Genomic DNA, 23,622 nt, shown 5'->3' with positions numbered 1-23,622 from the left:
TGGTTATTGTACTCATATCTCTAAAAGCCTTGATGGAATTCTTTTTGGATAAGCTTTTAGGTCAGTTGCTGTGGGAGAAATGGCACCTTTGTTCTGCTGTACCTGGCTGCCCAGGAACACAGTAAGTATCTCCACTTACTTAGCTCTTCTTTGACCTATTTTATGATCTTTAGCAAACAGATTCCATGAATATTTTATTGAATACACCTCTAAGTACTTTATTATTTTCTTTGGCATACCATAAATGGCAAGGTGTTGCAAATGTTTCTTTCTGCATGTTTATAAACAACTATACAAGACATACTTTTACGTGTTTGCTCTCATGGAAGCTTTTGATGAACTCATTATAGAAAGCTTTCTGTGCGTTCCATGGGATTTTCAAGATAAACAATCATGCCATTGTAAAGCAAGACAGCAGTTTTATTTCTTTCATTCAAATGCATGTGTCTTTTGTGTATTTTTCTTGCTTGTGCAATAGCTGGGACTTCCAGTATTCTTTTAAGTGTGGTGAGAGTGCACATTTGTGCCTTGTCCCTGCTCTTCCCTAAGAGTCATCCCTCTCAAGTATGATGTCAGCCATAAGCTTGTGTGTGTGTGTGTGTGTGTGTGTGTGTGTGTGTGTGTGTGCGCGCGCGCGCGCGCTCCTGCTCATTGTTGAGTAATTTCCTTCTTTAGTAAGTGTTGGATTGTTGTATTTTATAAAATGCTTTTCAACATTCATTGATAAGATCACATGATTTCTCTCATTATTTTATTTTGTTTTTGAGACAGGGTTTCATGTAGTCCAGGTTTTCTATGTAGTGAATGGTGGCTTTGAACTTTTGATCTTTCTGCTTATACCTTCTGAGTGCTGGGGTTGCAGACATGTACTACTACTGCACCTGGTTAGTTCAGTGTAAGGCATTTCCACCTCTGGTGCATCTTGGGCAAGCACTCTATTAATTGATGTACATTCTCAATCCCAATGCTTTTTCTTCCTTAGTTAACAGAAATTATGGACTACACTGATTGATTTTTTAGATCTTGAAGTAGCTATCCTGAAATATTTAGAATAAAGCCCACTTGGTTACAATGTATGATTCTTTGTATACATATTGAATTCAGTTGGCTTTTTTACAATAATATTTTTCTAGCTAAGTTCATGAGACACTCTGAGCTCAAGCTTCCCTTTTCCCTACCTCTTCCATGTTTAATCTTGTTGTCAGGATGATAGAGGTCTTGTGAAGGGAGCTGGGGAATCTTCTGGAAAGCAGTGTTAGCAATTCTGTAAATGCTTGATGAACTCTGTATTTTGGGGAACTTGAATATGTTGCTGGAAGTTTTTCTTCAAGCATGAAGTATGGTTTATCATGCTCATGGAGAGGATTGTTTTCTGTGCCAGAATTCCTGAACTTTCTATTGTTCTGTCTCCTCCCCCACCACCCAGGATTCTCTCATCATCCTCTGAAGCTCTCTAACCAGTCTCTGAGTGTGGTCTGGGGGATCTCTCAGCAGGCATGTTCCCATTTCCCCATACTGTTGTTCCATAAAGAATGTTTAGTTGAGTGGTATTTCTCTCAGCACCCCATTCTTCTAGCTTCTGTAGCGACATATGAATAGCTTTTAAAAAGCTTTATTAAAATACGGAGTTTATTTCGCACATCTATTTTTGTCTCCCTTCCATTCCCACATCTGACCACCACTGTTGCTGTGTCCTATCATAACATTCCGTACATGCTTAAAACCTAGCAAAGGGTGGAGTTCTGTCCTTGAAAACTAAACAGGCCATTTTAGACAACACATTCTCGGCAATGGAGCCTGGACAACATTTATCAAACACAGTAGAGAAAGTTCTCACTTTGCATTATAAAAAGGACAGTCAGATATCAGCTGTGACAGAAATGAAGTAAGATAGAATATTTCAGACTGTTTAAACTATTTTTTTAAAAAAGAGACTTCCTCCACTGCCAGAGATCTTGAATAGCTTTGTGGTCAGTCATCCGGAAGCAATTCTTCACATAATTAATGAACTTGGCTTCCACTTTGGGAAGAGAAGCACCCTTTTCGATACTTGCTTGCATTTTTGCATTAATGTCTTCTACAGAACTAGGTCCTTTTGGTGTTACAGGAGTGTCCCCCCGACCCCACCCCCCACCCCCCACCCCCCCACCCCCCCCACCCCCCCGCCGATTTTTTAAGTCTTTTCCATTTTGGTTTAATTTTTGGGACTGTTTGTCTGGTGTATCTTGTACACATTTCTCCAGTCTCTTCATCATCTTTATCATTCTCAGCATCTTTGTCAAGTTTTACCTTTTTCTGTGGAACCTTGTTACCACCTCCGGGAGCAGATCCCTTTCTGGACCTACTTAAGAGTTTTACATCCTCCTCATCTCCCTCTTCTGACTCTGCATCTTCCTCTATAGCCACTGGGTGCTGTCCACAAATGTGCACAGGCCCTGAACCACACTTTAACCTTAAGACCACAGCTGGTGTAATCTCACAGCCCCCAGGGGGAACAGCTGGTTGTACAGACATTTTCACAGTTGCCAGTGTTACTTTAGTTGGACCACCTTCATAGTTCATTACTTTTGCCTCTACGATGTGTAATTCGTCTTTTGCCCCTGCCCCTAACTGGAGCTCATTCTCATCATTGTCCACCTATAATCTTTGCCAGCCTTTAGTTCATGACCGGAAAGTAGTTCTGAGGCTGAAGAGGGCTCATGTCCGTCGGGTCTTCCATGAGGTGGAGGCATGCACTTTGGTGTGTTGGAGGGAGAAAACTGCCTACTGCTCCTCAGAACAGACACAGAGGAAGGAATTATGCCAGGGCATATGCTTTTAATCTCCACTTCCCATTTTCAAGTGTGTGTGAGTGGTGTGCATGTGTGTATAGACATGTTTCTTGCACATGTGTGTAGGTGCCTGTGCACCTCTATGCTGGGCATGTGGAGGCCTGAGGTTGCTGTGGAGAGTCATTCCCCCGTGGCTCTTCCACCTTATTCACCGAGGCAGGTCTCTCAATCAAATCCAGAGCTCATCAATAAGGCTAGTCTGGCTAGCTGGCTTGCTTAGGGATTGTGGTGTCTGCCATCTAAAGCTGGAATTACAGGTGAGTCACTACGCTCACATGGGATTTCCCTGGGTTTCTAGAGATCCAAACTTTGGGTCCTCACACTTGTGAAGCAATCCCTTTAACCACTAAACTTCTCGTAGCCCTGGGCACAGCTTTTCTTTAATTTTAGCCTGTTTGAGGTTTGCTAGTCTTGAATCTGACGAGTTCAGCCACCATTTCTATGAATATTCTCCCAGTCTCATTTTCTCCTTTTTCTCATCCCACGGTTGCGACCGCGTGAATATTGGGTTTCTTTCATTATGTTTTAAACTCGTTTTCTTCTGTTGCTCTGACTGGGTGGGCAGAATCTGTTTGTCTGTCTTCTCATCCACTGATGTCGTCTTTTGTTATCGCCACTCTAAATTCATCCAGCTATTAAAAAAACTCTGTTATTGTGTTTTCAGGTTCTCTAATGTCCATCATAGAGTCTACTTAAAAGTTGTATGTTATGTATATGTGTATATGTGTATATGTGTACAGCTTCAGTCTTTATTAGGACTATTTTTTTCCATTTGTTTCAAGATAGCTTGTAATCTGTCATTGAAGCATTTTTAGGATAGCTTTTTAAAAAAATGATCCGTAGATAATTCCCATGTCTGATTCATCTCAGTGGGTGTTGTTGATTGCCTTTCCTCATTTGCATTCTGATTTTTCTTGATTTGGGGTATTATAGGTGGTTTTTAAATTGCATCTTGGACATTTTATGGATCACGTTAGGAGACTCAGGTCTTAGCTGAGCTTTGTGTTTTAGTGGTACTCTGTGTTCAGTGCACAGGAGTCTGGACAGTATCTTCAAAGACAGTTGATTTCAGAGCCTTTCTGATGTTGGCTGATCCACGTGGTTTATCTGATGCTGCCAGGGTCTGGTAGCTTCTGCTTGTGTTTACCAAGGGGTAAAGGCAGAATTGCCAGGTGTCTCTTGGGGAAGGAAGGGAGTCTCAGGCAGGTGAGGGTAGGCGGCTGTTTTCCTGAGTGACGTGCTGTTGGTGGATGGCTGCCGTTCCCATTGTGGTGCTGTGTTTTCTAGATGTCTCTTTGGTCTGGGAGAGGACTGAGCCAGGTCTTCTTCTGCCGAGAGGCTGGGGTTTGCTCTTGTCTGTTGTTCTGTTGGGTTGGGGTATAAGATGTTCTGTTACCTGCTCCTCTAGTCCTAGGTCACAAAACACTTTGTTTTCTTAACACAGTTCAGAGTTGTCTTCAGGTGACCTGGCATCATTTCTAGGGTTTATAGTTACATTTGAGAGAGAGAGAGACAGACAGAGAGAGAGACAGAGAGACAGAGAGAGAGACAGAGAGAGAGAGAAAGAGAGAGAGAGAGGCAGAGAGTCATTTCTTTTTTTTTTAAAAAAAGATTTATTTATTTATTATGTATACAGCATGTATGACAGCAGTCCAGAAGAGGGCACCAGATCTCATTACAGATGGTTGTGAGGCACCATGTGGTTGCTGAGAATTGAACTCAGGACCTCTGAAAGAGCAGTCAGTGCTCTTAACCTCTGAGCCATCTCTCCAGCCCAAGAGAGTCAGTTCTAAACCATCTTGCTAAGCTTGAATTCTAGATTTTTTTTAATATTTAAATATACCATTTCTAGAAAACATATTGCTTGGTATTTCTTTTTTAAGAATATTTAGCATGTCTCTCTCTCTCTCTCTCTCTCTATATATATATATGTATATATATGTATATACACATACATACTTAATGAGACATATGTGTATGTGTGTGTGTGTGTGTGTGTGTCTGTCTCATTATGTAGCCCAGGATAGCTTCACACTCATTATCTTCCCGCTTCAGCGTCCTGAGTACTGGGATGATATGTGTGCACTCCCACACTCATTTTCCTTTTCTTTATTATAACTTGGATTCATTTTAACGCTCTTTGATGTCATCTTATTTTATGCAATATAACTTTTTGCACTCCCTCCCTTTCTGATGTTAATTGATTAAAGCAAGTTTTATTTTCTTGGTTCTGGAAGATGTTCCATTCTTCATACGAGAGGGTCACACATCTTACCCTGTTTCCATGAGGTTTGCAGTACAAGCCTGTGAGGGTATTTTCTGGCCTCATTTGATATCAGGCATGGCTTGAAGGATATGAGTTGAAAAGACCTGTCCCTGATGTCAGGATAGCTTTAATGCTCATCCTGTGGTCCCAGGGCCCTTTTCTCTCTGCCGTGGGGTTGAAATAGGCCTGCCTCTCCAGCCCAGTGGTGGAATAAAAAGTTACAAGGGAAACACATCTGCCTTATCTGGCTTACAGCCAACATCTGAATGAGAAATAAACTACTGTTGGTGCAAGCCACTGAGGCGGGGCAGCTCGTTACTGTAGCATAACATCGCACATGCTGACTAGTCGAAAGTGATTCGTTCTAGTTAGAATTTTTCTGGTGATTGGCCTATTAAGACCTCTAATTGTATGCATTTTTCTTATTAACTTCTTAAACCTGTCTCTTGCCATGGAAAAGACATGGACCTCTTTCTCACCTTCATGATAGTCCCACATTGTTCCATCAAGTTGGAGTTGCTTAAAAATCTTAGTTACAGGTGGTTGTGGATCCATGTTTGATTTCGACTCACTTTTTTCTTGTTTACTCTCTTATTTTGCAGCACATTTCTTATTTTATTTATTTTCTTACCAGTATACACTGTGGGTTTTTCAAAGAGAATATTCTAAGCTGGGTATAGCTCATTGGTAAGGTACATGCTGAGGTTGTACAAGGTCTTGGGTTCTCTCCCCAGCATCACACATGCGCGCACGCGCGTGCGCGCAAACACACACACACACACACACACACACACACACAAATAAATAAGTAAAAAAAAAATCATGATATGCTCAAAGAGAATATTTTGCAGTCTCACCTCTCCTATGCTAAAATTGGGCCGGATATTTAAGTATAGGGTAGAGCTAAAGGTTTACAGGGTGTTTTCTAAACACTGAAATAATACTTTATTGCATTATTGCATTATGAAAGAGAGAGAGAGAGAGAGAGAGAGAGAGAGAGAAAATGTGTGTGTGTGTGTGTGTGTGTGTGTGTGTGTGTGTGTGTGTGTGTGCCATGGCCCACATGTGGCGGTCAGAGGATAACCAGTAGCAGTCACTTCTGTGCCTGGGGGACTGGACTCAGGTCATCAGGCTTGGTGGCAGGCACCTCCACCCCGGAGCCATCTCACAGCTGGTAGTTGATAACTGCAAACGGCTTAGCATCGGCCTGGACTGCTTCACCTCCTGTTCTTTAGCCGTGTCTGTTCTGGTCCATGCACCTTCTGACTCTTTCAACAGTCATGTTCCCTATACTGGATTCCCAACCGCCTTTTGGTTATAACTGTGTCTTCCCACTTCAGACCCCAACAGCTTCCCTCATTTCTTTGAGAATCTTTGGTATAAAACTATTTTTCACATTTATTTATGGTGCGCGCATGTGTGTGTGTGTGTGTGTGTAAGTGTGTGTGTGTGTGTGTGTGTGTGTGTGTGTGTGTATGTGTGTGTGTGAGGCCATGCCACAGCATGCATAGGTCAGGGTCAGAAGACAGCATTCAGGAGTTGGTTCTCTCCTTCCACTACATGAATTCCAGGTACCAAATTTAGGTCATCAGGCAAGGGAGCAAACACTTCTTCTCTGAGCCATCTTGCTGGCCCACAAAGTTATTTTAAATTCTTGTTCTGCCTAGTTCCCCAGTTAATGTTTAATCTGTTGCAATTTCTTCTCTTTTTTTTTCCAACAGGGGTGGCACTCCTCAGCTATTTCCTCATGTTGCCCTGTGAATACTCACTGCCAGGAGGGGTCAGTGTGACCTTTGCTGTCACAGAGACTATGAGGGACCAGATAGAGTCAAGACCCAGCCTCTGTCCCTGTGGTGGTTTAAGTGAGAGTGGTCCCCATAGGCCCCATAGGGATGGCACTGTTAGGACTGTGGCCTTGCTGGAGTAGGTGTGGCTTCGTTGGAGGTGGTGTGCCACTAGGGGGTGGGTTTTGAGGTCTCAGAAGCTGTCCAGGGTGACACTGTCACTTCCTGCTGCCTGCAGATCCAGATGTAGAACTCTCAGCTACCTCTCCTGCACGGTGTCTGCCTGCACGCTGCCTTGCTTCCCGCCATGACGATAATGGACTGAACCTCTGAACTGTGAGCCACTTCCAGTTAAGTGTTTTCTTTCATAAGAACTGCTGTGGTCCTGGTGTCTTTTCACAGCAATAAAACCCCAACTAAGACACTAGGAGTGGGTTCGAGGTTTCAAAAGCTGATGCCAGGCCCAGTCTCTCTCTCTCTCTCTCTCTCTCTCTCTCTCTCTCTCTCTCTCTCTCTCTTTCTCTCTCTGCCTACAACTTATGAATCAGCTACTGCTTCAGCACCATGCCTCCGTCTTGATCTGTGTCATGATGGTCATCCTCTGAAACTGTAAACCCCCGCCCCCCAATTCTTCCTCTTATAAGTCGCCTTGGTCATGGGGTCTGTACGACAATAGACAGTCCCTCAAGGTGACCAGAGGGTGTAGAGGGTGGGAGGGTGATTAAGTTCATCTCCCTGTGTGGAACAGTGGTATCTTCTAGCCATCAGCCATGAGACACCATCACCCCCTTCACCTCAGGGAAGCTGCCTTAAGTTCTTCTCTTAGTCCTCCTCGGGTGTCTATGTGTTAAGTTGCTGGGACACAGACGTTCTGACAGGTCTGCTGATTCTCCCTGTCTGGACTCCCGCTCACTTGCATGGAACTCTGCCGATATTGTCTGTCTGGGGCTTGAGCTGCTTTCTGCTGCCTAAGCCAATGGCGAGGTTAGCAGAGACCCATCCTGTGTCCCCTCTTTGACATCCTCGACTTTGTTTCCTCCTCTTGCTTCATACCAGCATCAGGCTTGGGTTTGGGGAGGGAGCTGTTACTATCTGACAGTTCACCCACCTTTTTGCAAGTAGAAGGGTTCTTCTGACTTTCTTTTCTACCCCCTTTTTCTAGTGACTCTTTGCTCTAAGTGGGATTGTCTTTTGCAGGTGTGGGCAGCATCTGGAGGTAGATCTATGGTTTCTGAGCCCAGAGTGTCCCCAAGTGAAGGGAGTCGGTCAGCTGAGGTTGTGTTAAGTCAGCCAGGCTAGGTCACTTCCGGGGACCAGTGCAAGAGCTGGGAGCAGGAGGCATCCTTCCCTTCATTGTCTGGTGACTGAACACGGAGCGAGGGGACCTGAGGAACACTGGTGAGTAAGGCATGGAGGAAGTGACCTTCAGAAGGACTGGGGCTGGGTTCCATGTACCTCCCGGTCATCCCTTGATGTGGAGAGAATCATGTAAGCGGCTTTAGCGATGCCAAGAAGATGAGAGACCAAGAAGGAGACTCCAAGTCCCCAAAGACAGGTGACACACGGAGTTAAGAGTTTTGAGTCTTTGATGCATCGCCCACGCACTCATCTGCTTGGTCATCCCACTGGGCTTTGTTTTAATGTCTGGAAGATTGCTGCAGAGAGGTGTCATGCAGGCCCTGCCTGGTGGGTCTGATCGTCTGATGGGGGAGGGCAGAAGCATGCAGTATTTGGAGACTCCTATGTCTCAGACATGGGCTGGCAAGAATCCTGGAGGGAAACTGAGGCACTGAGAGGCAAAGGTAGGCTGCATGAGGGCGGGGAATACAGGTGTTTAAATCTGAACACAGACTCACCAATTACTCATCTCCTAAGGCAGAAGGGCTTGACTCAGACTATGAGATGTGCCGGGTGCTTGGAAACCTAGGGTTCTGGCTCCTTTTCAGGGACTGTGAGGTCAAGGCTGCTTTTGGTCACCATTAGACATTCCTTTTTTTGGTTTTTCGAGACAGGGTTTCTCTGTGTAGCTTTGCGCCTTTCCTGGATCTCACTCTGTAGACCAGGCTGGCCTTGAACTCACAGAGATCCGCCTTCCTCTGTCTCCTGAGTGCTGGAATTAAAGGCATGCGCCACCACTGCCCGTTAGACATTCCTATCCTGGTTCACCACTTTCCAGGACTAGCCAAGCTGAACCTTCAGGCGAGACATTGCAGTCCCCAGTCTGGCGAAGATGAGGCTTTGGAGGGCAGGGGGTCAGTCCTAGTCTCCAGCCGCCAAATGTCAAAGTCATCATGTGACCTCGAGGAGCCTCTTCTTTCTCTCTAGACTAGATGGCCCCTGTTATGATTCTACCTTCGGCAATGGGATTCCCAAGTAGAGCGAGGGCCCTGTCTTCCTTCCTGTCCCACTTCTGATCCCCGGATGAAGCCCTCATCACAGTTGGGTTTGGACACACGATTGAGGAGGGCAGACTAAAGTCTCAGTTTCCCCAAGCACTGCAGCTCCGAGGGGGTCGCCTGCCAAGTCAGTAACCAGGAAGTAATAGCCCAGTGTGGGATAGGTCCCCAGAGCTGGTAGCCAAGGCTAGGAAACACCATCCATTTGCAGCCTGTGCCACTCACGACCAGGAGATCATTGTGTAAAACAGCCTGGCTCAGATCAAACTTGGCCTGCCACAGCACTGTGCAGGGCAGGACTGGCCACTCCCGGTCACTGTGGTTATTAGAACCCTGCTCTGGGGTGATGAGGCTCAGGGCGCCTGCTGGTGCGATGTGTTCAGAGTGGAGCAGATGCCGCTGTGGACCCTGCGCGGCGGACCCTGCGCGGCGGGTATCTCTATCCCTGTCCCCTTGCCCAGACACCCTGGCTCTCCTCTCAGTCTCTCATCGCCTGCTCCCTCTGCCGCCTGCCTCCCTCCTTCCATCCGATGTTGCTGAAATTCTCGCAAAGTGCTGATTTTATTGCGTGTGACAAGTGGCAGTTCATTAAAAAGTGGGAGCAGATGGGGAACGGATTGTGGAAGAAGATTAATGATGCACACAGACCACTAAATAGGGCCGGGTTTGGGAGTAAACACAGTCACCGCTGCTCCCTCTGAGTGGGTAATCCTCCGCTGTCACATTCTTCCTTGTTAGCTCTCTCCCGGGCTCCAGGCAGGGCGCTATGAGAGCGCCTACCTGAGGGGGGCGCCTTGTCTGGACAGCCTGCGGAAGGACCAGGCTGTGGAGGGGTCTGGCTAGGCAGTTTTAGAAGTGGGGAGGGGTATGGTTGCATTTTTAGAAGTGGGGTAGAGGATGGCTGCCTTTTATGTCTGGGGCTGATGTGGATGTAGAAATGGTCAGATATTGCACGAGCCCCCAGAATTGGTAGCTGAAGTTGGGAAACACTGTCTTCACATTGCTTGTCCCTAATCATGACCAGGAAAAACCCCAGGAGCGTCTCCTGATAAACCTGCGAGGTTGGATTTCCTGAAAGCCACCTGAATCTGGTTGGAGTTTCAGGGTAGGGAGACTCTTCCTGGGGCTCCATATACATATATGTTTTGTCCTTTGTGTTCCCAGGTTGTGCATGTAATTCCAGGGAAGGGATAGAGGAGGGAACCCTCTTAGAGAGATGAAGATGGGCTGCAAACCAAGAACCCTGCATGTACCGTCTCCATATCCTTCTAGGGGTCAGAGAGCAGCTCATGCCTCACTCAGAAGGGTGGAGATGGCCATGCAGAGAAAGGTCAACACCTCCTGAAATACTAACTACCTAGAACTTGTGTGCTACTTTAATATGCGCTGACATCTGTAATGTGCTGGCCAGACATGGTAATTAACTGGCGTCCCTTCCCTTCCTTTCTCTCCCCTCCCCTCCCCTCCGTCCCCTCCCCTGCCCTCCCCTTCCCTCCCCTCCCCTCCCCTCCCTCCCCTCCCCTCCCCTCCCCTCCCCTCCCTTTCCCGTTCTGTGTTTTCTGCTGCAGACATCATACCGTTACAGCACTCTGCCAAGTCACAAGGCACCCTCAGCATCCTCAGAATCCTGTTAATGGTCTGAGTGGGAAACGTCCCTCACAGGCTCAAGTGTTCGAATACCGATGGTAATACGGCGCTGGTTGGTGGCCCTGGTTACCGGCGGAAAAGTCACAGGCCACGGCAGAACCCAGTGGTTCTTTTTAGAGTTTTATTAGGAGGGAAAATGGGTGGGGGTGGAGAGAGAGAGAGAGAGAGAGAGAGAGAGAGAGAGAGAGAATAGGAGAGGAGCCAGGCCTGGCGGAGGGAGCAGAGAAGAAACAGAGAGAGAGAGAGTGTGTGTGTGTGGGGGGTCTGTGTTCAGTTTTTTTAAGGCAGGGGATTGTGTGACCACACTGTGGGTACATAGTTGCCAACGCCCCCTGATGATGTAAGATGCCAGATCCAGGAGAGTGAGGGCAGGATCCTAACAGGAACTGCTTTAAGAGGTTTTTATTTTATGTTTATGTGTGTGTGTAAACATGAACGTGTATGTAGTTGCCCTCAGAGGTCAGCCGAAGGCATCAGACTCCTGGGAGCTAGAGTTACAGGCAGTTGTAAGCTGTCTGATGTGGGTGCTGGGAACCGAACTGCGACCCTCTGGAAAAGTAGCAAGTACTCTGAACTGCTGAGCCTTCTGTCCAGCCCTGAGAACTGCGATGTCATTAGGAGGTGGAGCCTAGCTGAAAGAAGTGGACAATCTGAGGGTGGGTCTTGATGTTTATAGCCCCACCCTACTTCCTTTTCTGTCTCTGCTTCCAGTTTCCTCTCTGTTTCCTGTTCTACTGACGTGGGAGCATGCCTCGGTTATATGTTCCCGCTGCCAAGGAATGTTCTGTTGTCATGCTTTCTCTTTCAGGATGGGCTGTATCTCCTCAAACCATGAGCCTCTCTCTCCTCAAGTTGCTTCTTGTCAGGTATTTGGTCATTGGCTGATGTAATGACATCATTGGCGGATGTAATGACTGACATTGTATGACACACTGCAGGGCTGAGCAGAAGTGTTTTAAAATGAGATCTTCAGAAAAAGAAATTACTGATCCAAATAGGTGAAGAAGAAGCACCACTCACTGGAGGCTTTCGTTTTGTTTTGTTTGTTGAGATCTTCTCAAGTATTCAGGTCTGGTCCTGGAATCTCCTTGTAGCTGAAGATGGCCTGGACTTCTGATCCTCCTGCCTCCATGCCCAGAGCTAGGATTACAGGAGTACACGGCCATGCTTGGCTTCACCACGGGCATTTGTGTACCAGGAGGACACCGGCTAAGTGTGGGTCTGTGGATTCCAATTTCCTCCCTAGAGGGGAGGGAAGAGGAGGTTGCAAATGGTTACTTGGGTTTCTCCTCTCAGTCTTCACTTTTCCTTCCAGGGACGACATGGGGGGTAGGGCCACCACTCGAGGTCTTAGAAGTCCTCTTTGGTGTCCAAAGCCAGGGCCTTGCTCAGCCTGCTGGGTGGTTGCCTGGCCAGGTCCCTCTAGGGGAAGCTTCCTGGAGGTAACATGGCAAATGTTTTACTTATCATCCCATTCCGTGTCCCCGGGAGCCTGTTGTCTGTTTTCCTAGCACCATGGCGCCCTTGACATGTAATGGCAGTTTATACCATTCTCTGCTTCTCCACCACTGTGGTGAGCAAAGGTGATGTTGCTTTCCTCCTACAATGAGGAGCTCTGGGCTGCCAGATCCCTTTCCTGTCCCCTCATCTCTGCTTCTCTTTTGTGGCCCAGGGAAAACTCCAAGACTTGGCCCGGAGAGACTGATCAGATAGCAGATCAGGTGATCTGGTGAAACAGAACCCACAGCAGGCATTTTTCCTCTGGTGTCTGAGCCAGGCTTCATTTCCTCCCACCTACTCTTACCCTGGACTCTCTGCTTTTTGCTTGTGGACTCATTGTCCTCACTGGCCCTGTGCTTGTAGCCTCAAAATCCCCCCCCTTCTCTCTCTCATTGTTTAAGTTTTTCTTGAGATAGAGTCTTACTATGCAACCTTAGCTGGCCTGGAACTCACTGTGTAGAGCAGGCTAGCCCTGAACTCATAGAGATCTGCCTGCCTCTGCCTCCTGATTCTCCGCACCAGGGACCAAGTGTGGCCCTTCAGCAGCCATCTCTCTTTTCTCCTTGGCAACAATCCTGAATGTATTTAGGGTACAGTGGTTCCATCTTAAAAATTATCTTCTCTATTCTCTTTACAGCTGACATAGGCAGGAATTCCAGAAGCTATTCTAGTCCCTGAAGTGACCTTGGGATTAAAAGTCACACACTAGGACCACAGAGCAGAGGGCGGAGGTGCCTGAGTCTGTGACATCCCTGGAGCAGCTGTAGCAGCCCCAGAATGGCATCTTGACAAAGTCTTACTGGTGTGAAACACTTTATTTTTGGTTTCTGTTACATCTAACCATCCTGAGCCCTAACTGATACACTTGACTTCCTGATTTATGCTCCTTTCTTATAGGCTAGTGAAGTCCAATGTCCTCTGCCTCTCCATAACCTCTTCATTCTCCTGACCATTGTCGGTTTTAACCATATTACTACCCAAATCTAATACCATCACCAAGTTACCATTACTTTCCAAATGAACTTCAAATCCTTCCCCTGGTATCTAGAACCTTCTGTCTGGTCTCAACTTACCTTGCTCATCATACCTCCTGTGTCTTCGCATTAGCCAACTGGCTTTCCTGAAGTCCACACATACACACACACCCAAGCTTTGCTGACTCTTTCCCTTCCGGGGTTTCTCCAGCCTGAAGTACTTCATATTCTCTGTCCTGCTGTCAAAAATCAACCATGGGCTCAAGGCTCATCTCCAAGCTGCTTCCTCTATGAAGCCAGCCCTCTATCTCTGGGCCAGAAATGAAGGCTCTCTCCTCTCTGTCCTGTAGTAGGCTGTGTGCAGCTGTTGGGACCTGTATGTTGTAATAGTGTCCAGGCTGGAGCCCCTGTGGGTCTGGTCTGAGTCTTGTTCATCACTTTTTGTTGTTTTTGAGACAAGGCCTTACTGTGTAGCCCAGGCTGTCCTGGAACTTGCTATGTACACCAGGCTGGCCTTGAACTTACAGAGATGTACCAACCTCTGCCTCCTGATTGCTGGGACTAAAGGCGGGCGCCACTATGCTCGGCCCTTGTTCATTCTTCTGTTCCCCAAGGGGCCTGTCGGTAAATGGGTCCTCGGGGAATGTCGGCTTATTGGAGTGACCCTGACTTCCTGTCTTGCTTCTCCTCTGAGCAGGGTGCGTACAGTTTTGCAAAGCTCTGCCCCTGCAGCTGCAGAGGTTTGCTCCCCTTGAGTCTCCGTCTCACCGTCACACAGCCCCTTCTGTGGCACCAGCTGCGGAGACGGGTGTCGGAGGGGTCAGCGGACAGATGAGTGCTGCTGCCCAGGGAGACAGAGATGTCAGGGATGACACGAGGGAGCCAGGCTGCTCATTAGATCTGCTGAACCACTGTCACAGGCACGTTCCCCCGCAGTGACAGCGTCACCTCTCCCTACTCGGGGCTCCATCTCCTGACAGCATTGACCTGTCTGGGTGCAGGCTTCACTCACAAACCCAAAGGGCACCGAGTGTCGGTGCCTTCTCTGTGAAACACAAGGCCATTTGTCTTTCAGGGAGGACGCCTCCTCCCTCTTGGGCGAGCTTTCAGGTTTCTGTCACTCAGCGGTTATAGCTGTACACCAAGGAGTCAGGAGAGAACTCTGGCTTGGGTCAAACTTGGCCTTGGATTCTGGGGCTTTCAGACCCTCCTGTGCATGTAGCAATAAGTTCTTTCTAAGTGAAGTCTCAATTAAAACAGTAAATCATTACCAGGAAAGTGCAGTGGGGCCACAGAGGACTGGAGCCAAATTTGAATATGATAGGCCTATAAATTACGGGGACAGCATGGGGTTGCTCACTAGGGCCCCGGGGATGAAAAAGTGTGTGTACAGGCAGCTCAGGGCCAAGAGACTTGCACGGCCACTTTTGATGGACATATGTTGTTTAGGTCTTTTCCACTCAGGGTGCAATCGAGTTGCAAGGAAGCAGAGGATTTGAAGTCAATATGCCAGGCTTCAGAGTCCAGCCATCATTGAGCACGAGCATCTGTACCTTCTCTGGACCTCAGTATTCTTGTCTGTAAAAAAGAACATTAATAGTTAGACAATATGGCAGAGCACGTGGCTGAGTGTCTCAAATACGGCTAATGCTTCATATGTTATGACTACCCACCAGCATGTAAGCTCTCAGAATATGAGGTTCCCATCCACATTGACCTTCCTGACATCTGGGATCTATACAACCAGCCAGGCCTACCATGTGTACTGTGCATGCAGTGAGTACATGTGTATGTACCTCGAGTCAGGTTTGCAAATATTGAACGACATCTTTTTAATTTTTACCTGTTATGTCCACAGTGCCCGCTGCAGCATCCTACATGAAATAGATGCTTAGAAATTGAGCAATATACCCAGGCAGTGGTGGTGCACACCTTTAATCCCAGCACTTGGGGGGCAGAGGCAGGCGGGTCTCTGTGAATTCAAGGCCAGCCTGTTCTACAAAGGGAGTTCCAGGACAGTCAGGGCTGTAGACAGAGAAAGCCTGTCTCTAAAAACCGAGAGAGAGAGAGAGAGAGAGAGAGAGAGAGAGAGAGAGAGAGAGAGAGAGAGAGAGAGACGCCCTGGGCTCCACCCCAGGACTGCAAAGACAAACAGTTTGCTACTAATCTCTTTGCTCTTCCTGGTCCTAGTCACCTCTGTGCCCTGTGTGATGGGAAGCTTGATGCACAGGCAGGAATTGATGGGGAACACTCCAAATGCTTAGGATGAAGCCGAGGCTTGGACTGATGTCCCTTCTATGAGTTTCTGTTTCATCATTGGTAAGACAGTGATAGTGAGAGTCTGAAGGGTCTGGTTTACGGTCAGTGAGATCGCAAGTAGGGAAACTGTAAAGTGACTTGCATGAAATGTGTTGGAAGGGGCCGACACTGGCTGGCTAGAGGTCTGGCCTCCTGAAGGTGGGAGGCTCCCTTTGGAGTGACTGGCTTCTTCTACAGAACTTCCTAAATTGCCCAGAGCTCTGTTAGAGTGTAATCCACCTAATGAAAGAGTGCGGATCAGACAAGGGATTTATCAAAGGAGGGAAGAGGAGAGCAGAGCGGCTGTCATCCGGCTCCTCACACGCTTGTCCTTTCAAGTCCTTGTAGATAATTCTGTTTCTGCACCAGGAGCAAAACTGGGATTTTGCATGACAGGGAGAGACAGTGTGTTAGGAGACGAGAGACTAGACTGGAGGAATCTTCCGAGGCCTGAGGCTGGACTGGTGTGAGATCTCTGGCCATGCTGCCCTGAATGGACTCTTCTCAGAAGCTAAGCAGCCTCAGGCTTGGCTAATACTTAGATTGGAAAAACTGGGGGCTGTGTGTGTGTGTGTGTGTGTGTGTGTGTGTGTGTGTGTGTGTGCGCGCGCGCGCGCATGTTCAACTCTAATGTGGCATCTCCTCATGCCAGAGACTGAGAAGGCTCCAAATAGCCTGGGTCCAGCTTTTGGACACACTCCTTCCTCCATAGAAGTTAATGTATTGCTGGCTTTGATAGTTGCGGGTAGCCACGTCAGAGGAGCAGCAGATGGCAATTGAAGTTCAAGGTGTCAGCCCACCGGGAGGAAACTCTCCAATGAGTCAGTCTTGGACAGGCAAGGCCCCGAGACCATGGAACCCAGAATGTCTTTTGCTTCTGCTGTACCTTTACATGTTTGCTGCTGCCAACTTTCACTGGTATCTGGCATGGTGTGAATGGGTGTGGGGAGATCCCACTGCCTATAGTGTGATGTGTTTATCTCATGGAAACATCCCATTATACTGGGCATTTTTACCTGTGGATTATTATGAAGATGATTTCTTCCTAAACTGTACTGTCAAATTGATGATAATAATATTAGCTTAAATAGAGTTTTAATAATAAAAAATAAAACAAGGTAGTGCCACACAGCTAGAACACATGAGTTTCTATTGAGGAGCTGTATATACTGTGGCTTAGGTTCATGATTAAGAAAAACAACTGAGTCCCAGTAGCCTGGCTAGCTTAAATTCTTTTAACCTTAATGTTTGGAGATGTGTTCACAGGTTTCAGAGTGCATAATAGCTGAAACAAAGCTTTGAAAATAACTTAAAGTTAGACTAAGATGCTTTTGTCAAATAGTTTTGAGGTGAAAAACCCAAGAAGATAAAGTTTTAGAAAGGCACATAGTTGAATGCAGAACTCTTTAAGGTCAGGGAACAAGAACAAAGCAGCCCAATTATTACTAGCTGATACACTTTTCTTGCTAGGATGGGTTGATGATCAAAAGTGATGATTAATTCCTTATACCCATTTCTGCCCTCAATCTCCTGCTATAAGAAACTATTGATGAATGGGTATGCACCACAAAGATTTAAAGTAGAGCTGCCTGATTCTTTTTCATATATAAAAGTTTAGGTTTCTGATTCCTTTAATATTCCTTATAAGATTACCTTTCAAGATAAGTAATAAAGAAATTTGCCCTTTCTTTGTAATTGCAAAATGCAGCCTACCAGTAAAAGACCTGACTGGGAAGAATATTTTGCTTGCCCACATGGTTAATCTATAACAAGTTGCTTGAGTATGAATGCATGTGTGTTCTTGGGATAATTTGTTTTTCACCTACAGTACGTAAAATATTTAATCATGTAAAGGGATATGGAAAACATGCTGTTTTTTTACTGTTTGTTTTGTATTCATTGTAATCATTCACTTGAAAAGCATAGTGTAACCACATTGTAAGTTTTATATTGTCTGAAAGATTTTGCTGGGGTATATAAGCTGTAGGGAAAGAATAGAGATAGAGTTAAATAGAGTTAAAATGAGTTAGAAGGAAAACATCAGGAATGAGAGAAAGAAATCACCAGGAAAATTTAAAAAAATAGAGAATGTAAAAGAAGAATAAAGAAAAGATCTGAAGGAAACCATCAAGAGGGTGTGTGAGTGTCTTTTTCCCTAACCTCCTCAGATAGAAAAACCTTAGTATGCTCCGATGCTGTTGATCTCCTTTGCGCCCTGTGCTGCTTGGGGGCTGATCCCCAGGCAGTGATAGACAGTCTCTGAGTGTTAGTGTGCCCTCCCTAGCTCATTTACTGAAACTTAATCCCAAAGTGGTAGTATTTAAAAGTATGGCCTTTGAGAGGTGGTTAAGCCGTGAGGGTGCCACCCTTATGAAAGGATAAATATTTTTATAAAAAGAGACCTGAGGGATTGTTCCTTGCTACTTGTATCTTATAGGGCCAGAGCAAAAAAAATGATAAGGGACAGGATTTTTTCTAGACATATAATCTGTGGGCACCTTGATTTTAAATGTTCCAGCTTCCAGTACTGTGAGCTATAGATGTTTGTAGTCTTAAACTTATCTAGTTTGAGATGTTTTGTTAAAGCAGCATGACTGGTTGAAAAAAGTGACCTTCTCATAAGCCCCCTCCCCACGTCCACCTCTTTCATGAGTGTGTGTGTGTGTGTGTGTGTGTGTGTGTGTGTGTGTGTGTGTGTGTCTAGTGTGGTGTTGGATGAGGATGGTGATGTCAGAAAACTGAGTAGGAATTCTAGGAAGCTCCATTCAGGTTGGGCAGTGAAGGCAGCATCCAGGGGAATGATGTCGGGTTATGGTAACCAGAGAACAGGATGGGTGGGAAATAACAGGATCAACAGCATAGAATCATGCTGAGAGACAGTGAGTGCCACTCATGAACTAAAGTGGCCCATCTCCAAGACTCTCCCAGAGGAGGCATTAGTATTATTATTGCTGTTGTTATTATTTCATTATTTTGAGAGGGTCTTCTTGTGTAGCCCAATGCTGACCTTGAATTTGTGATCCTCCTGCTTCAAGCTCCCATGGTGCTGGGGTGATAGGCTTGCAACACTGTACCTGGCAGGGCTTTATTGCCAATCATATTTTATTATGGAGGAAACCATGGCTGAGCTTGCAGAGATGACTGATGAGTGGGCCGAGCATAGGCGGACAAGAGCCTGCAGGGGCAGAGTAAATGGAGAGGGCAGGGAAGCTGGAGTGTTGGATGAAAAAGATGGCAAAACTCTTCTCTGGGGCTGGCCTTGTGCAGTCGTGTACCCCACATGTAGAACATGAAGAGAAGTAACTGTAGCTAGAGTTTTCCCTGCCTTGCCCACAGTCAGGATAAATCTCTGTCACCCACCAGCCCCACAGCTGCTCAAACCCAACCAAGTAAACACAGAGACTTATATTGCATACAAACTGTATAGTCGTGGCAGGCTTCTTGCTAACTGTTCTTATATCTTAAATTAATCCATTTCCATAAATCTATGCCTTGCCACATGGCTCGTGGCTTACCGGCGTCTTCACATGCTGCTTGTCATGGCAGCGGCTGGCAGTATCTCCCTCTGTCTTCCTGTTCCCTTCTTTCTCCTCTCTGTTAGTCCCGCCTATACTTCCTGCCTGGCCACTGGCCAATCAGTGTTTTATTTATTGACCAATCAGAGTAATTTGACATACAGACCATCCCACAGCAAGTAACAGTTAGTGCTGCTCTTGAGGATGTTAGAGTCCAGGGAGGAGAGAGGGTGAACGATGAGGTAAAGGTAATACCATGTGGGGTGTCAGTGTTGGAAGGGACTGTATACAGACAGTGTTGAGAAATCCCCGGGAAGCTATTCATGAGTTTCCTGATGTTGGAAAGGCCTCATGGAGGAGGGAGAATTGTTCTTCTATAGTGTGGACAGATTGCCATTTAGGGTGTTGATGTTGGCCAGAGAATTCTAGAAGGAAGGAAACTCTGCCCTGTGTTTTTTTCTGTGTTCTCATACAGGTTCCCACTGTATCTAGTGTGTTTGTGCCCTCACTTTACAGAGGGGACACAGAGGCTCACACCTGAGATGACACAGAGTGTGTCTTTTCTGTCTCAGTGCAGTGGCTGAGAGCCCTCCAGATTAATGACGCCTCTTAGCCAAGGGAGATAGTGATGCCCACAATAAGGTCCTGAGTGTGTTCGTGTGAATGTGCTGGTGATCTGATCAGCTCCTTGAACATGATCAAGACGTTGGTCCAGTTCCAAGTGTCAGACAGTGTGATAGAATTCAGGGTTCTGGTTAAAAGTGCTTTCCAAGACCCAAAGCCTATTTAGTGGACCATTTGCAAGGTGATATACTTCAGGGTACAAATGAACCCTAGCTTGGACCACTTATCCAGAATGACTTTTGTGCTTAGAGACTGTTCTACTTAAGCAGAGGGGATTAATACACATGTCTTTCATGGGGTCAAGGCTATTTTGTCCCATTCATCCCAAAGACGTGTTACCTTTAGAGGCTGAGACAAACTTAATGACCTTGTAAAATACAAAGGAATTAGCAGAGAGAGGGTGTATCACAGGTCAGCTGCATCCTGATGGGAGGTGAGGCTTGGAAAGTTCTAGAGTACAGAAGAAATGGGCTAGGGGTGTGCTAGAATGAAATGCCCTGTAGCACCCAAGGGGCAGCAAGAGAAGATCAAGAATGGGACTCACTGAAGACAAACGCCATAAACTTTACTCTTGGTGGAACTAATCCTGCAGGTCAGGGCGGAGTGCAAGTCCTGACCAGTGTGTTCACTGCTCCTGCAAAATTTGTCAGCAAGAGGGCTCATATAACGACACACGTATACCCAAGGAGACATGACTGATGACGGGACGAAATACACACGTATGACACATAATTAACGTAGAATGGATTAGGGGCCAACTTGATGTTATTATCCACATGCCTGCTATTGGCTGGTCATTAATGGGTGACATTGGAAAGTCAAGATGGATGATGGTGGTGTTGATGATGGTGATGATGGTGATGAATGTCATCCCTTCTAAATTTCCTGAAAAGCAGAGAATACTCTCTCCATTTCTCAGGAGAGAAAACAGAGGCATAGAAAGGTCTGGGAAACTCTCCTCAGGTTGTACTGTTAGGACCAGTGCTGCAGCTTCAGGAACCAAGTCCTCCAGATCAAGACCCATTTCTTCTTCCCCTAAGTTGATGTTGGTAAGGACAGCAGTCCTGAGCCCATGGTTTGGAACGACCTCTGGAGGGCATGTGGAGAGTCAGGTCAATCCAACTGCATTTTTGGTTTTCTCTAAAGAGTGCAGACCCGGAGAAGGTTCAGTCTGGGCTTGCAACTGACCCCTCCTCTTCGAATTGAGTGACCTTGGGTGAATTAATCACTCCTCTAAGCCCACCTGTTGACTGAACAATGACAGCAGCCAGACCCACCTTAGAGCTCCCATGGGACTAAAGAAGATACAGCAAAAGATCCCAACACGGTGCCTGGAGTGATGGAGGACTCAGTTTACCCTGAATGCCCCGAACCTGACCTGTTCCCATATGAAGAGTTGCTCTAGTGGGCACCAGGCAGGTGATGTTGAGGGGCACTGGCGCATCCTTTCTTGAAGCAGTATCCGTGGAGGCAGGATAGGAAGGGGCTTAGGAGGGCTTTCTTGACCTAGGAGCCTGACCTCATTCAGATTCTGAGGACCTTATTCCAAGAGACACAAAGCAAGACCCCCTGGAGGCGTTCCTTCCATCAGAGACTGGCTTCTCTGGCCTGATGGTGTCTTATACTCAGAACTCCATGGGAGAGGAAGAGACCCTCCTCCTCCTAGCCTCTGTCTGGGGCTCTGGCTACAGTTCCCTGCCATCAGCAGGAAAGACAGGTTGGCCTCGTGGGCACTGGTGCGTGCGAGGTGATTACCCCTTTAATGTTTAATGTGCTGAAAAACCATTAGACCCCGAAATGGACAAGTTCTCAGTTGGTGACTTTAATTATTGTTAAGGCTTGGTCATGCCTGCTTATTAGCAATTATGCATGGCATCTCCCAGGGTGTTGTGGCCTTCCCTTCGGCTGCCTTCTCTTGGGGAGAGTGATTGAGGACCACTGCCTTCCTCTTCCCGGGAAAGGAGGTGCTCAGCACACAGGTGGCTAGCTTGTACTACTCTGTGCTTGGGAACCTGCTGCTTCTCAAAGAAAGGAGACAGCCGGGTCTTCCTCAGCACATGGGCAAACCCAAGGGAGTGTCACACCACCAGGCGCCCTTGGCTAGACACTTCCGCTCCCACTGTCCCCTGCCTTCTGTCACCATGTCTATTTTACAGACAAGGAGCCTGACTGAGCCTAGAGCAGTTAACTGGTAGCAGAAACCCCTCGGAATGCTACCTGCATTCCCCTCTTGAGGATCTGGGAGCTGAGGCCTTGGCAAAAGAAGCAGGAAAATCTCATGTGACTTCAACTCTGCCCTTCCTCCCACTCTATCTCCATAGCTACCTGGACCAGGATGGAGCCTCTGCCAGGCTGGGAATAGGAAAGTAGGACACAGTCGATTGAATGGTGGACTTGGGAGATGATATAGAAGTTAATGAGGGAGAGGGGGAGGGGGAGGGGGAGGAGAAGAGCGTAGCAAACAGTCCTGGCTGCAAATTCTCCACTCCCCTGGAAGAGCTGGCTGTACACATACACATCCTGTCCTTTCAGGTTCCAAGAGCTATTCCCTCATCCTGTCCGGTGCCTACTTGCTTAAGATGGGTTCCTATCCTAGGATCCTTAGTAGTGCTCACCCTTAACCACGGGAGGCCAGTCCTGATGGCCATCAGGATTCCCTGGATTCTGGTGTTGTTTGTTCATACTTCAGGGGACTGGTAGATATAGCAGGAGGATTCCATCCTGGGAAAATGAGGACACCCCTCACTACAGACCACCAGAAATATTCATGTCTCTTTGAGGATCTTCCTGAGGGGGCCACCTCTCTCCCCTTCTATCCCTCCCCTGATTTAGGAACCCCTAACATTGGCCATGCAAGATGAATGGCTGAGGAATGCCGGGAGCCAGCAGACCTACCTCTGGCCCTGATTTTTAAGAAGGGGGGGGGGGAGGAAAAAGTGAACATGAGTAATGGGCCTGGGATGAGGCGTGCGAGATAACACTGAATAATAACGCGTCAGAAACTACAAGATGTATTTTTTTTATTTCCCAGTGGAGTTTCCATTGCGCTAATCCATCACTGTAGAGCAGGCAAGATTATGCATCCCAGGCAAAAAAAAACTCTGGGAGATAAATGTGAGTAAATTAGGGTTTATTATATTATTTGGGGTGATATAATTTCCAAGCGGGCCCTTATTAAATTACTTCCTCCGGTGCTGACACATCCCGCCTCATGGTCTCTGCACCCTCACTCCACGTTGCCTGTCCGCTGTAGCTGCTGCTTTGGGAGCGGGGATGGGTGCCATAGAAAGAGCTGGAAGGAAGTGCTGAGTCACAGCTGGCCTCTGGGATGAGCTATTTCTTTCCCCAGCCTTCCTGGGATCACAGACCCACACAATGCCAAGGCTGGAAAGGAATAGGGAGTAGGCTGATCTCCACCTGCATGGATGGGGAGGCTGAGACCCAAGGGAGAAACATGACTTGCCTTCCTGTTCTTCGGAACAGATGGGTGGAAGCCAGAGGGGACTGGCGGACGTTCCGTGTGCTTCCTGCTAGGTCATTCTGTGCGCTCTGTGTGGGCTCTCTCTGTTTGGCAGTCTTCTTGGCTTCAGGTTACGGCTAAATCTAATAGCAGAGAGTGGCCTGCAGAGTTTTAAGGCCTTAGCCACCTAATATTAGATCTGACCAGCCACCCAGAGTTAAGTATGAGTTAAGCCCTGTGGTCAAGCCTTGGCTCGATCGTAAAGGTCTTTGTGAGTTTATGTAAGTGACTTTACCTCTCCGAGCTTTTCTAGTAATTATGTTATCT

General features: G+C 47.0%; 1 pseudogene; it reads right to left on the bottom strand.

The window, feature by feature from the left end:
• Nucleotides 1–1,465: 1,465 nt before the first annotated feature.
• LOC114691216 lies at nucleotides 1,466–2,848 on the bottom strand (annotated as a pseudogene).
• Nucleotides 2,849–23,622: the final 20,774 nt, after the last annotated feature.

The sequence above is a fragment of the Peromyscus leucopus genome, chromosome 7 (genome assembly GCF_004664715.2).
Source record: "Peromyscus leucopus breed LL Stock chromosome 7, UCI_PerLeu_2.1, whole genome shotgun sequence".
Classification (NCBI taxonomy): domain Eukaryota; kingdom Metazoa; phylum Chordata; class Mammalia; order Rodentia; family Cricetidae; genus Peromyscus; species Peromyscus leucopus.
Note: the sequence above shows the minus strand (reverse complement) of the source record. Positions and strands in the feature narration are given on the sequence as shown.